Consider the following 15,549-nt stretch of genomic DNA (forward strand, 5'->3'; position numbering starts at 1 on the left):
CTCCTGTAGTCAATACTCTGACCAATAAAGGAAAGCATACCAAATGCCTTCTTCACTATCCTATTTACCTGCAACTCCACTTTCAAGGAGCTATGAACCTGCACTCCAAGATCTCTTTGTTCAGCAACACTCCCTAGGACCTTACCATTAAGTATATAAGTCCTGCTAAGATTTTCTTTCCCAAAATGCAACACCTCGCATTTATCAGAATTAAACTCCATTTGCCAGTCTGGTCAAGATCCTGTTGTAATCTGAGGTAACCCTCTTTGCTGTCCACTACACCTCCAATTTTGGTGTCATCTGCAAGCTTACTAGCTGTACCTCTTATGCTCGCATCCAAATCATTTATGTAAATGACAAAAAGTAGAGGACCCAACACTAATCCTTGTGGCACTCCACTGGTCACAGGCCTCCAGTCTGAAAAACTACCCTCTGTCTTCTACCTTTTGTTAATATTTGTTAGGTTTAAAGAAAAGGTCAGGTCCATCTGTCAAAGTCAATTTCTCATGGTAACCACAAGTGCTCAAATTTTAAAACTGATGCACTGAGTATTATGCACCTTCTCCCCGCCCCATACCCCTCCCATTTATCTCTCCACCCTGGAGGCTCCCTGCCTCCATTCCTGATGAAGGGCTTTTACACAAAACATCGATTTTCCTGCTCCTCGGATGCTGCCTGACTACTGTGCTTTTCCAGCACCACTCTAATCTATTATTCACTCTAATCTACTATTCACCTAATCAAGACCCAGGGAATTGGTTTGCTCAGTTGGCTGGATCATTGGTTTACAGAACAGTATAACACTAACTATGTGGGTTCAATTCCAATCATCAGTTTGAGGTTACCATAAAGGGCTCTCCTTCTCAACCTCTTCCCTCGCCTGAAGTTTGGTAACCCTCAGGTTAAATCGTCACCAGTCGTTTCTCTCTCTAATGAGAGAGCAGCCCTTATGGCCTAGTAAGACTATGGTGAAACAACAACAATCAAGATCCAGGGTGAGACAATGGATACATTTTGCAAGCCTACATTGCAGAGGTTGGGATACAGCCAGAGCATATTGTAAAATGGTGGTTGTACCATTTGTTGTATTCTTGAATATTTTCTAGAGCAGGCAAATCATCTACCTTTTAAGACAGTTAGATGGCATCACGATATGTATCATTCCAGTATAAAGATTACTGTTTCATCTTCAATAGAAGTAATAATAATAGCCTGCTTGCAGTTTGCTTTGCTTTGTGTAATAAGCAATCATGGAACTCAGACTATTGTCTGATTTAAGGTTTTATAGCACTGTAAGTAATTAGCATTGTTAGTAAACATCAAGATAAATGTTTCAACAACAACCCAGTCTTTGTGATACGTGTTACAAAATCTAACATATAGGAAACACTCAGATCATATAATGCTGGTGTTGGTGTTTTCCCGAAAAACCACACCATAATGAGATTGATGTTACGGAGGTGATAGTAGTATTGACAGGTCTGAAAATGTTTTCTAACCATCACCAATCATTAACTGAGTTTAGAGCTTAAGTTTACAAGCACACAAACAGCAACCAGGCTGCACAATAAATGCTGGCCAGCCAGCGATGCCCACATCCCGTGGGTGAACATTAAAAGACATGGCCTGTTCTGAAACACAGTAACCTCAATGGAGAAGGAATATTTGTGAATACTCACTTGCTTCAGAAAAAAAATCATGAGGCCACAGTTTAACCAGTGATACGATGTTGAAAAGCACAATCTCCCCAGCAGATTGCCAGTCAGGTTCAACACCAACCACCAGGAGGTTTTCAAACAATGCAAGACAGCCCCACTCTTGAGCAGCCATGTTCAGGCGAAGCAACCTTTGGAACAACATCAAGAGATTTCAGAGAATGTAGCAGCTAAGAATCATTTGACTGAAACTCGAACCCTTCCGAGACTCAAACATCTTTTGACAGCTACAGCTAAAAAAAGCTAGAAAGTTTGGTCTGGGAGAACTGACCACTCCCCTTCCATTGTTACAACTGTTTCACAAAGCAACCTAAAAGCCTCCTCTGATTGCTGACTTCGGCCATCCAGCTTGCCCACTTTGGCACCTCTACCTCTACAATCTCTCTTCCAAATCAAATCAACGACAAAACAACCCTTTTAAAATGACAGCAACATCACAGAATATATCTGAACTGCAGTTGATTAGTCACCCTTACCCTCAAACAGGATAAGAAATTGGTTACTGAAAGTATTATGTTAGTATCAGATGACAGTCACACATCGACAACAAATGACACACATCAATCCATGAGGGGTTGCAACCAAAGGACATGATAATTCCATTAAACCTAGAGGTAGTCATGTTGAACATTTGCCAAGGTATTGTCTTAATGGTGCAGATAATACATTTCTTTGATTCCTTGTACATGTCATCAGAAATTAGTTTTGATTCTTTAAAGGAGAAAGGATGTTGTATTATTGCATAGATTCCAGATCGAACAGGCAACCTACATTTAAGACATTTAAATAACATCATAACATGTAACATTTCAGTATAACAGCAACCACTTCGCTTTCAATAGCAGTAATAATATAGTACGAGCCTGCTCACATCGACTGTATCATTACTGTCCAAAGTCAGGCTATGTGTAAAGCTGAACATTTGTATGACATAAATAGTAAATTTTATTAATAAATCTAAAGGCAACTATCTCAAAAAGAGATCAGTCTTCACGGTATATATTACAAAAGCCTACATATAGGCAACACTCACACCGTTATTTTAGCAGTGATGTTTTACCCAGAAGCTAGATCATTGCCTCTGATATTTTGTCCACTGAAAGACAATATGCTGCCTAGTAAAGAATATTTTTCAATATGTGGCATTTACAAGTAAGAATTATGATCAACAGTGCAAGGCCAAATTAACTCTCATTCACTCAACACTCTTATTCTATTAAGCTTCTTATTCTATGGGCACAGTTCAGTTTGAATATTTTAAGCTCAAGTCTTAGCCAATCTTACCTTGGTAATCATTTGTGATATTAATTTTACTGCTTTTATAAAATAAAATCCTGATTTGTGCATGTTGCCTGGACTTTTTGTTTTAAGCATTTCATATTCTTGTTCTGATTTAAAATAACGTTGAATGTCAGAAAAAAATTACACATATGCCAAACTGTAAAATGATTTTAATATTCAGACAGTGAAACATAGAAAGATTGATGGAGATCCTACTGCATCACCTGGTAATAATCACAAATTATTAAATTAGGTTATCTATATTCTGCTTTGCCTGCATACTCTGCAAATTATGTTATGAAGGATAAAAGTTCTGCTTGAATGCAGTAAATATGTTCCATTTATTTGTTGTGAGTTATAGAAATGAAAATTAAAGTGGTAAAATGCTGCGGGTGTGATTTTCCAATCCATGATCCTGACTATTCAACAGCTGAATCAAGAAAGATTACTCTCCTCTGCCACAAATTAGTTGTTATGTTGAAGGTCCAGACTTTGCATCAAAAATAAGGGAAGTTTAATTATCATCCTGCTAATCAGCCAGAAATTTGTGATAAGAGGTACTAGTGAATCTAGATGATCTGCATTGTTCTGATGTTAGCCATTTGAAAATATCAACCTCCCCATGAACTATGTACAAGTTATAGTCTGTTGTTTAACAGGAAAAGGTCCTCGATGCTGATGAGACTTATGCTCTTGAAATGTTACTCAACTTATCTAGCACAGAAAAGGCACAATTGAAACAATTTCCAGATCTGCCAATTGCCATCTGTCAAAATGTATATTAACGGATGAGAGAGCTTGTTCTTAATATTGTCTGACATAAAGTGTTGGGTAATAGAATGGGCATCAGTGGATACCAGGTGAGTTGGCATGTTAGGTAAAGAATGAAACGGTGGTGGTTAGAACAATGGATCAGCATGTATTGTCACCAAGGTAGTAGAAGGCCAACCCCTCGGGTTTTCCCCAGATTGCCCTGCCTGGCATCCAATCCAATCAGCCTGCTCCTTCTTGAACTGAAATATGGGAACACAAGTGATCATTTTTAAATGTTGGGTCCACAGAGCCAGACTTTCACCTGTTTGAATCATAGCGAGCTTCAGGTCACAAGATGACTGGTGTTAAAACATGTTGACTACTGTATCTGACAGTTCCCATCTTACTTAGCTGCCAGAATTTCTTAGCTCACTACCATTAACGCAAAATGGTTGTGAAAATCTGAGGAACATAACATTTGTGTTATTTTAAGCCACTGAGTTTGTGGTCATGTTGGGAATTCATGTTAAAACATTGAACCCTGACACCCACCCTCTGGTTGTAAATTCTGTCCCTGTATTTTCTGAGATAAAAGGACCATTAGGAGTCTGAGAATAAAGGCAGTAACTATCTACTGCTATTTCCACTAGACCTGATCCATTGGGGACATTTGTCTGCAATAAAAGCCACTCTTGCTCTACGTTTCACATGAGACTCATCAACACTAGTATTGTGATGCATTCCCTTAGTGATACCAGGACAGTAATGCATGCGACTGGTATTTATTACTGCCATTAACAGATTGCAGGAGAACTGTGATGTATGAAAAACTGTGCATGTACGAACATTTATTTATAGTCATAAGGAAATGATTTGTTGGAAAGGTACACACCATTTTCATTTGTGCTCAGGACTATATTTCAAAATTAAGAAACCTAATCTATCTTTATCTGCTACATGGTGTCTTTTTTAGGTGCATTAAATGCTTGTAGTAATCTCTTCTGAAACCTCGTGAGGCTATGTAGCCAGAGACTACTACATAATTTAAACTGCAGTCAGCATTTCAGTACAATGTCAGGGGAGTGCTTCAGTGAGTGTGGTGTCATCCTTTAAGTGAGACAATAATGCATTACCTCGCTTTGTGGTACAGATGGATGTGCTCTTTTTTCATAGAGGACAAGTAAATTGTCGACTGATGTAAAGGGATGAAGATCCAATGTCATTGCTCTCTCTTCTTCGCCACTCCTTTATGCTGCAAAATTGGCTGTTTCTGATCTTTATTTTGACAGGAAGGGCTATTGCCTCTGCCCTTACAACAGTTTCATCAAACCTTTGCATTTTCCTGTCCAACTTAATCCAGACCATCACACATTGTCCTCTCAATTTCCTCGGTTGAAATCAGCACTCCCATTCCCTTGTCCATTTAACCTAGCATTTCATTGATTCTTCAACCTAATTCTCTTCTTCCATTTCCCTTTGAGTGACAATTCATGACTCTTTTCTTCAGGGAAGCTTCCTTTTATCCCACGAGAACACTGCAAGTGAAACTGAATTTCCCTCCGCCTCAATAATCTCAGTTAAATCATCCATTCTCTCCCATTACTGTGAACACTCTCCAACTTTTTACAACTAATCCTACATTCACATCTTTCTATGTAAAGTCTTCAGGGAGCTGTACAAACACTTCCCCTCAGCAGCAGATAAATAGACACCTAGGGTTAGTGGTGGTATACCAGTATGAACTAAAAATTGATTAGAAAGTGTTCACTTACATCAACCATTGGATGATAAATGGTTCATTCTGAAACACTGTGGCCATTAGCACCTGGCCAGGCAGTTCCAGCCTTGTCTGATTTCAATGGGAAGTTGATTGTTCAAGGCCTAGCTTAATGAATACTGTCTATTCCAGCTCTCCAGTTGCAAAGTCCGGCTAGGATTAAACTTCATGTCCACATTTGATTTCAATCTATGCTCGTGGAAAAAGTATCAATATTTCTGTAATAATCCTGGAAATAATGGAGACTACACCAGGTGTGTAGATGAGAGCAATGTTTTTAATGTTGTCTGCTTAGACTTCAGCAAGGCTTTTGATAAGGTCCCACATGGGGCCTGATAGCCATGGTAAAAGCCCATGTGATCCAAGGAAATTTGGCAAATTGGAACCTCAGTTGGCAGAGTGACAGGAAACAGAAGGTGATTGTTGACGGAAGTCTCTGTCCAGTGAGGTCCCACAGGGGTCAGTGTTGAGGCCCTTGCTGTCTGTAGTTTAAGTAAATGATTTAAATTTGAATGTGTGATTGCGAACAATGCAAAAATTAGTGAGGTGGGAAATAGTGAGGAGGATAGCCGTAGATTACAGGAGGGTATAGACGGACTGGATAGATTGACTGACCCGTGGCTAATAGAATTCAATCAAAATAATTGTAAGCTGATACATTTGAGCAGGACAACCAAAGCAGGGGAATACATGATGAATGGTAGGACACTGAGAATCACTGAGGTTCAGAGGGACCTTGGTGTGCATGTATGCCGGTCCCTTAAGTTATCAGGAGGGTGGATAAAGTAGTTTAGAAAGAATATAGTATATTTGTCTTTATTAGCTGAAACATAGAGTTTATATTGGAACTGTATAAAACATTGTTTCGACCACATTGAGGGTATTGTGTGCATTATAGGAGTGGTGTGATTGCAGTCAGGTGCAGAAGAGATTTACCAGGATATTGCCTGTACTGGAGAATTTCAGTTAAGAAGAGAGATTAGAGAGACTGGAGTTGTTTCTCTTCAAGCAGAGTAGACTGAGTGGGGACATGTTTGAGATGTATAAAAAGATGAGGGGCATAGATAATATAGACAGGAAGGATATTTTCCCCTTGATGGAGGGATCATTGACCAAGGGGAAGAAGGTTTAGAAGAGATATGAGGAAAACCTTTTTACCCAGAGGGTGTTGTGAATCTGGGACTCACTGCCTGTAAGGACAGTCGAGGCAGAAATCCTCATAACATTTAATAAGCATTTAGATGTATCCTTGTGATGTCAAGTATACAAGGGTATAGGGCAAGTGCTGGAAAATGGGTTTATGCTAGTTTGGTCTTTGTTTTTGACAAGTGTAGATGAAATGAACAAAGAAGATTTTTGCCTGTGCTGTTAATCTCTATGACTGTGTCTGAATCCAATTTCATAGAGTCCCTACACTACAGACAGAGGCCACTTGGCCTATCAAGTCTGCACCGACCCTCTGAAGAGCATCCCACCCATCCCAGCCACATTTTATTCTTTCCCTGGCTTATCCATTTAAACTTGGACCTTAAGGGGCAATTTAGCATGGCCAATCTACCTAACCTGTACATCTTGGAACTGTGGGAGGAAACCAGAGCACCTAACAGAAACCTACGTAGACATGGGAATAACGAACAAACTCCACACAGACAGTCACCCAATGCTGGAATTGAAGCCAGGTCCTTGGTGCTGTGAGGCAGGAGTGCTAACCACTGGAACAAGAATGAATTTACATTGACTTGCAGTCGGAGTGCAACTCTTACAAAAAGTCAAATTCTCTACTGGGCTAAATTTCACCAGAAATTGGCTACATCTCAGTTTTATTCTGTTTCATGGTGGTGTTTCCGCAGCGTACTTGAGCATGAATTTTCATACTAATCTACAACACTTGCCTCATTACCAACAAACCACGTCTTCGTGGCATTGTCTTGTCTTATCTTCCTTCTCACCAGAGGCAGAAGTACTCAGCACTGCTTGGCTTCCCAGTGCCTGCAGCATCTTTGTAGACCAGCTATGCACCTGGCCATGCACTGTCAACCAGAAGTTACTCTTCATAATTCTCATAGTGGGAGGAAAACCAAACAGAAATGCTTCACAGGACATATAGCTGGCCCAGCTGTCACTGCATTGCAAATACAAGGGCACGTTCATAATATATTGCTATTTATGAATCAAGCTGCACAGGTTACTCATCCTTAACTTCATCCCATCTCGGAACCCTACATGTGGCAGTGCTATTCTTTCTCTAATGCCCAGTGCAGCCAAATATTTTCTCATTTTTCAGTGTGGGACAATCGCGTACTGGAAAACCTTCAGACAGTTGAAAACATTTAGCTTTGAATCAACAAAAGCAGGTGCAAGCAAGAATCATTTGCTATTCGAACAGCAATAAATGTAGAATCAGTGAGTGATCACTGCACTTGTACTAGAATTGTGTGTTAATTTATTCCTGGCTGGTTTTTTGAGCCTGACATTGCAATGCTATGTCAAGCTTCTGCTTCCTCCTGCTCAATATCCTCATCTTTCTCCACAAAAGACAGCTGCTGCTCTTCCAGTTCTTCATAGTTCATCACTGCCCCTGTTTGCCTGCTCCAGTTGTGCAGAGCATGGCATGCTGGGATTATACAACACATTCTGATTGGACTGTATTGCAAGGCACACCAAGACAAATCCAAACATCATTTCCTCATCTGCAGCAGCCCTATTACCTTGTCCATGGTGAGTCTGGTTGAGGGATGGGCTGCATTGTACCTATGCTTAGCCTCAATCAGGGAGGCATGTAAAGGAGTTGTCAGCCATGGTTGTAGAGAGTAATCCTTGTATTCCAGTAACCATCCTTGTAAGGGATATAGTCCTTGAAGAATTAGCATAGACTTCCATAGAGTTGGACATAGAGAACTCTGACAAGGAGGACAATGGAATAACTCTACATGGATCTTTGATATAGGAATCTTATTCTGTTAACTGCAGCACAAGCCATACCACATGGAGACTGAACGTTCTGTACTGACCCTTTGTCGCCCCACAACCAACATCACACAAGAAAGGCATGTAAGAATACTGACTAGTACAAGGTGAGAGGAAATCAGCTCCACATCCCTGTGCGGCCTCTGAGATCTTGGATCATCTTTGTGAATTTTGGCCCACAGGTAATCATTTTTAAGAGATAACTGTGCTTAATCGGCAATGGCCCAATGACATGGTCAAGATTACTTGTGACCAGGATTTGTATCCACATACTTGGACAGAGTAAATGTTTCACATGCAGGGTTCTATGTTTACAATTATTATATGTTAGTACAGCGATTAATGTAATTGTCCCTTAAAGGACCTCACATCACTCACAAGCAGAGCCTATGTACTCAGACCATTCCTTCCAGGTGTGGTCGCAGTTATCTCCATTTCCAATGTAACTTTTCGATGCTGGATGTACTTGACACAGTGAGGCACAAGCTCAGTCAGGTAATTAAGGGTTCTCCTGAATGTCTACATCCCTTTCTTCTTGGCAGTCCCTATCTAATCCATCAGTACTGTGTCATCACACATTCCCACACATATCTTTGATTTAATCTCCCATCATTACTCCCTGAGCCCTGGCCAATAGCTTAGACAGAAGGATCGATGTGTTGCACTGTCCCTACGTTGAGTCCAGAGTGGTGGTGACTATTAATGATCCTCCCATCCCTCACACAGTAGCCACGTCCTTTAACGCACTATCGTTTTCCCCAATTTATGGAGTTTAACCCCTTCACAATTATTATTGTGAGCATCCTAACACACACATCCAATCCCCAGAATGGATTTTCCCCACTATCATGCAATTAGCCCTTGATAACTCCTTCTTGACTTGCACTGAACTGACCACCAGTGTCCCCACCAGTGACCAGACCCCTGATTGATATCTATGCAATGCCCTGAGTGATTCACCACTCTGATTGCACTGGACCAGCAGGACTGACCATGGCCCGCTTCCCGGACTGTAGTAGTATGAAGCCCTTTCATGTGAACCACCGAAGTGGCTGACAGACTGTGTCCAAGTCCCTGCACTGAGACCCTGACTGGAGATTGTCTGCCTTGACTTGACTGAGAATTACTCTGCTTAGATTATGAGGTGTAGCCATCAGTTGATGTACATGCAGTGTGTGGTGCTACACAAGCTGCTGGTGATGCAGGTATGAGATTGACATAACACAGAGCCTAAAAGCAGCATGTTCACACCTTTGACTGCTCACTGCTGACAACCATGGCTAAAGGCAAAGTAAGACAGAAGTACTCTCAGCCATCATGTTCTGGTTGAACAGTCAATGCATGAGAAGGCAAAGCAAGGCAAGTTGTCTAAAGCGGACTATTTCTATACTGCAAATTTTATCCAATTCTTCGGTTGACAAATGACTCCAATTTATCTTTCTGTATCTGAATCCTAAATATTCATTGATTTTGTGCTGAAATGTGAGAGCGTTTTCTGCCATGATTGAGTGTGCTAATGCCACAGAGATGGCTAGGATGAAGCAGTGAGTAAAAAAGTAGGAGCTTTCATGTCATTTCTTTCATAAATAAGAAACTGAAGCAAATGGACAGAATCAAAACTGATTTCGGTATAACTTTCAAATAACATAACATTTGGAAAGGTTGATTGATAGGATCTTTAATTCAAGTAATTGAGAGAATGGGGGAAAAAAGGATGCAACTGTTACTGAGATAACACTGGAAGTTTTACTATGAATACAGACTGGTGGGCTCAGCAATCGAAGGCAAAATCACACTCAATTAACTTAGAGTCATATGAGAAAATGCTAGTGGGCAAGAATGGATCAGTTTGAGATATATTGTAGTCCATTAATTTGTTGAATTCCTGCACTAATGTATTGTTAAATTTAAAACTTTGCCCAGTAAATTGATTACTTTAACACTTAGTCCAGTATATTGATTGGCTTAACTAGTGGTATTTTCTTACTGATTAGTTAAATACATGGTCCAGTGTAATGATTATGTAATAAATGGTCTCTTGTACTGATAAATGTAGCATGGGATTTGAACACAGAAAACCTTCATGAAGCAGGTTTTTCTCCCCCACTGGCATCAGGTTATTAACAAATTTGAAGGGAAATTAAGGTAATACTTAGAGTATTTACATGGAATGAATCCTGTGATTTAAACGGAGTTGAGGAATCCTTTGTCTCTTTCCCCTTTCATCCAATCAGTTCTCCATTCCCCCAAATACACCCTTTTTATTTTGTGAGAGGGTCTATTTCACTGCTCCAGCTGCCTTCCCTCACTGTCATCAAGTCCTGCTGGAGGTGCCAAAACAATTACTTGAGTGCCCCTGCTCAGTATCCTGACTCACCATCGCCACCTGCTGCTGGAGATCCCAATACATATTTCCCTGTTTGAAACCTGCTGTCCTGGAAACTCACTCACATGTGATTGTTTGCTAAGCAATTGTGTGATTAGTATGTTACATTTCACCTAATGTTCAGCACTAGGTAACCATGGCTATAACCATGGGCTATATTGAGACTGCAGAAATATTCCACACCTTTGACAACTTGCAATACTTCTTCAATCTTAGCTAGAGGGGAAGTATCCTTATGAGTTTTATGAGTTGAATACATTGTAATTGAACGTGGATCCTCAGTGGAGGAATATGGAACAAGTATACGGACTTGTTAACTTTCAGATGTCACTTTGCGCCAAAGGCTTTTGCAAGTAGTTTCAGGGATCAGCTAGTAAGGAAACTTTAAATGACAATCATCTTTAAACACAATACTGCAGCTTATCAGCTCACAATATGTCTTTACCAAAGTCATCCTGTGCTTTGAAAAAATGGAAACAAGATGTCTCTTCTGGATCTCCTCCAACTCTCCAATGTCCGTCTTTGAAATGAGGTTTGAGATGGCTCCTCCAGTTGGCCCTCTATCCACGACAGTGTATCTTTAAGGACACCCATTTGTGTTCTTGATTGAATCTAAACATCTGTCACTGAAACTGGAATCTGCTTGGGTACCCTAACTTTTACTCCAGCAGTGATGAAGCAACTCCCATTTTCTACTAAGTAGGAGCTCTACTATATGTGACACGTGATGCTGTAGCATTGTCTAATGTTCACTAGTTGGTGAACATCAGGCAATGCTACAGCACAAAAACAGTGACAGTGTGGGCAGGTAGGACAACAGCCCAATTTCCTGCTACTTGAACAGTTTGAGGGTCTCATACAGGCTGGTTCACCATGAGCACATATAGCAAATTCAAAGACTGCTGTGCCCATCTGCTGACCACATAAAGTCACGAGACATGCTCTTCAAGGTTATCTGGTTACCTTCGAACACATCAATCCATAATAACATGAATTGTCAACTTCCTTACCTAAACTGGGTTGGTGATTAAGTCCCAAACTACCAGGAATGGTAGCCATGTAAAGAAGTTCCCCATAATTGATAGCAGTGTTGACCATGGTTACTATTTTTCAGCCCAAGCCTGGGTGTTGTTCAGGTCTTGCTGCATTTGGATACAGACTGCTTCTGTATCTGGTGAGTCATGTATTTATTCTGAATACAGTGTAGTCATCTGCAAATATCTCCACTTCTGACCTTATGATGGAATGAGCTGAAGATGGTTGGGCCTAGGACACTACCCTGAGGAACTCTTGCAGAGAGCCCTGGAGCTGAGCTGGCTGACCTTTAACAACCACAGCCATCTTCCTTTGTGCTTGTGACTTCACCAGTATAGAATCTTACTCCAATTCTCATTGATTCCAATTTTGCTAGACCTCCTCGATATTACATTCAGTCAAAAGTATCCTCAAGGTCTGTCACCCTTATCTCACGTCTGGAATTGAGCTTTTCTGTTCAGGTTTGAACTAAGGCTGCAATGAGGACAAAAACTGAGTGTCCCTGGCAGAACCATAACTGAGCATCAGTCATTGCTAAGCAAGTGCTGCTGACCGCACTGCTGTTGACCCATTCCATCACTTTACTGATGATCAAGAGTAGAGCGATGGGGCAGTAATGGTTTGGGTCAGATTCATCCTGATCTTTGTGTTCAGGATGCTCCTGGACAATTTTCCATATTGTTAGGTAGACAGCAGTGCTGTACTTCTACTGTAGCAGTTTGGTTAGGGGTGTGGCAAGTTCTGAAGCACAGGTTTTCAGTACTATGGCTGGAATGCTATCAGAGCCAACAGCCTGAACAGTATCCAGTGCCTCCAACTATTTGTTAATGTCAGGTGAGTGAATCAAATTAGCTGGAGAGTGGCATCTATGGTGCTGGGGACCTCTAGATGAGGCCCAAGATTGTCTCCCTATACTCGTAAAACCTCTGATATCACAGAGTCAGGCTACCCCTATACACAAAATTCTTTGATCATCTATACCTCTTTCTAGTATTTCCCAATAGACTTTCCCAGACAGTTGTTCAAGTATAATTGTTACTTATTTACCTTCTTTGAGTCCCCCAGGATAGCATAACTGGTCATACATCCGCAATCCAGTCTTCAATAACCAAATCATTAAGTATTTTCAGTCTTCCAATGATCTTGTTCCACTCCTACTCATTGGCAAATATAAAATCTGACCAGGTTTATTGCTTCCATCCTCTGTAGTGTCAAGGGAATTTACATAGGGGCCCTCTGCCTGGACTTTGTCTAAAAATCGGATCCCTTCTTCGAATACCTGAGAACCTAATGATCTTGGAGCAGTTTCAGCTTCCCTTATGGATATTATCAATTTCAACTCTTCCACCATCAGTACAATCTCGCCTATGCACCTTTTAACATGATCTGCCATGACTTGATGACTGTCTGTGGTACCTTGCCAAGTACGGCAGAAATGTAGCATAAATAACACAACAAGCCCCAAGAACATGAAGCAGGGACTATTTCACTGAACTATTAAAAACATGAAGGAAAATTAAGGCTATGCAAGGAGGTATTTTACAGTATATACATGGAATCAAACTTGTGATTTACTTTGGATTGAGAAAGCATTTATGTCTCTGCCAGTTCTTCCTATTAGCCCTCCACCCTCCAAATGCACCATTTTATTTTCACAAGAGAATCTGTTCAACTGCTGTAACAGAACTTCATTGTCACCACCTGCTGCTGGAGGTTCTGTTACATTAATTTATCTCAAGATCCAATGTATTGTTTAATTTAACTCATGGCCTGCTGTTTTGATCAGTTTATTATGCAGCTGAGTTGCATTAAATAAGTAGCTGAGCTTATCAGTTTCAACATATGGCCAGTTTTCAGGTAGGAGATCAGATTCATTTCATGTTGCTGGGGAAACAAAAAGTCTATTTACAATGTTGCTGCTGTATTAAGGTGTTTTGAAGGCTGAGAATAATCTTCTGAGATATAAGTTATTGTGTTTGTGTTCTTTTTCTTGTCTGCAATTGTGAGAAAAGATGAACTCCTGAGGGTGATTTTAACATTGTACAAATTGAATGATCTGAGGAGAGGATTATGAGCCAACAAAATAATAGCTGTGGGAACCAACAAGTTTTGGATAGTGTCGAGTTTTGGACTATTCAAAAGGGGTCTATTCCTTTTCTGCCAAAATGTTGTGTGAGAGTTTGAACATTATTTTATGAAGGGCTGAAATACGCCATAATAAATAAGGAAAACTCCTGTGGTTTAGAATCAGAATGATAAATTTTATGTATTGTATAGCTCTATCTTGACGAAGGATGCCTTGCTCATGTCGATCTGGTATTCAGTGATAACCCAGAAAATGTGTAGGAGTTTGAAGCAATGTTGCACCCCTGGTGGTCAGTGTCTCAGGATGATCTTTTTTATCTTGCTCTGGGAGTCAGAAATCTTCAAGACCGGAGCCCTAGTGCATCACATTAAAATGGACAAATGACAAAATTAAATAAATTTGGTAAGATTGTAGAAAACATTTCAGTAGAAAGAAGATTACAATTACAAATCCGATCTCACAGGATACTTAGATTCTGAAGTCCCACAAATTTTGGGGTTTTTTTTCAAAAAGAGGAACTTGAAATTGCTACACTTTGGGATGTCCCAAAGTATTTCGCATCCACCTTTTAAAATGTAATTATCATTAGGAAGCACAATTGCTAAATTATGTGCAGTAAAATGCCACAGCAATGAGTTAATGAGCAGCTATTTTGTTTTAGTGGCATCGGTGGGAGAATATATGCCGATCAGGAATGTAGCTGCTCTTCCTTGAAATGTAAACACAAAAGGATTGGCCAAAAAAATGAGGATAATGAGCATAGAAGTACATCAAATACCTCTGAGAAAAGTGCTTGAGTTACAGAAACCATTCAAAGAAGGTCTGAATGTTCTTCTTTGAATGTTCTGTCAAGTCTGACATTTGCACTTTGAAAAAAGGGATCAGATAGTGACAATGTAAACAGTGTAAAGAAATCATTGAAATTATGGTTAATGTAAAACTAGAGAGAACATTGGGTTATAATGATAGATGCAGATCGCGATTTTTGAGAAGATTTGTAGCTCAGGTTGATGATAACTCTGTAAGTTAGCTCACTGAGCTGGAAGGTTTGTGTTCAGACATTTCATCACCACACTTGGTAACATCATCAGTAAGAGTCTCCAGTGAAGCGCTGGTGGTATGTCCCCCCTCTCTGTTTACAGATCTTGGTTTTTAAGGTGGGTGATGTCATTTCTGGTTCTTTCTTCAAGGGAAGGTAGGTAGGATCTAAGCCGATGTGTTTATTGATGTACAAAGTTAAAAATCACAACACCAGGTTATAGTCAAACAGGTTTAATTGGAAGCACACTAGCTTTCGGAGCGACGCTCCTTCATCAGCTAGTGTGCTTCCAATTAAACCTGTTGAACTATAACCTGGTGTTGTGTGATTTTTAACTTTGTACACCCCATCCAACACCAGCATCTCCAAATCAGGCCTTTATTGATGTAGAGGAGAAAGTGAGGACTGCAGATGCTGGAGATCAGAGGTGAAAATGTGTTGCTAGAAAAGCGCAGCAGGTCAGGCAGCATCCAAGGAACAGGAGAATCGACGTTTCGGGCATAAGCCCTT

General features: G+C 40.3%; 1 long non-coding RNA gene across 1 annotated transcript in view; it reads right to left on the reverse strand.

The window, feature by feature from the left end:
- Positions 1 to 14,154: 14,154 nt before the first annotated feature.
- LOC122548626 overlaps positions 14,155 to 15,549 on the reverse strand; it is a 4,105-nt gene continuing 2,710 nt past the window's right edge. Inside the window, exon 2 of the long non-coding RNA XR_006311278.1 lies at positions 14,155 to 14,354. This is a non-coding gene — a long non-coding RNA (uncharacterized LOC122548626). The remainder of the gene's footprint in view (positions 14,355 to 15,549) is intronic.

This window comes from Chiloscyllium plagiosum, chromosome 3, assembly GCF_004010195.1.
Source record: "Chiloscyllium plagiosum isolate BGI_BamShark_2017 chromosome 3, ASM401019v2, whole genome shotgun sequence".
In the NCBI taxonomy this organism is placed as follows: Eukaryota; Metazoa; Chordata; class Chondrichthyes; order Orectolobiformes; family Hemiscylliidae; genus Chiloscyllium; species Chiloscyllium plagiosum.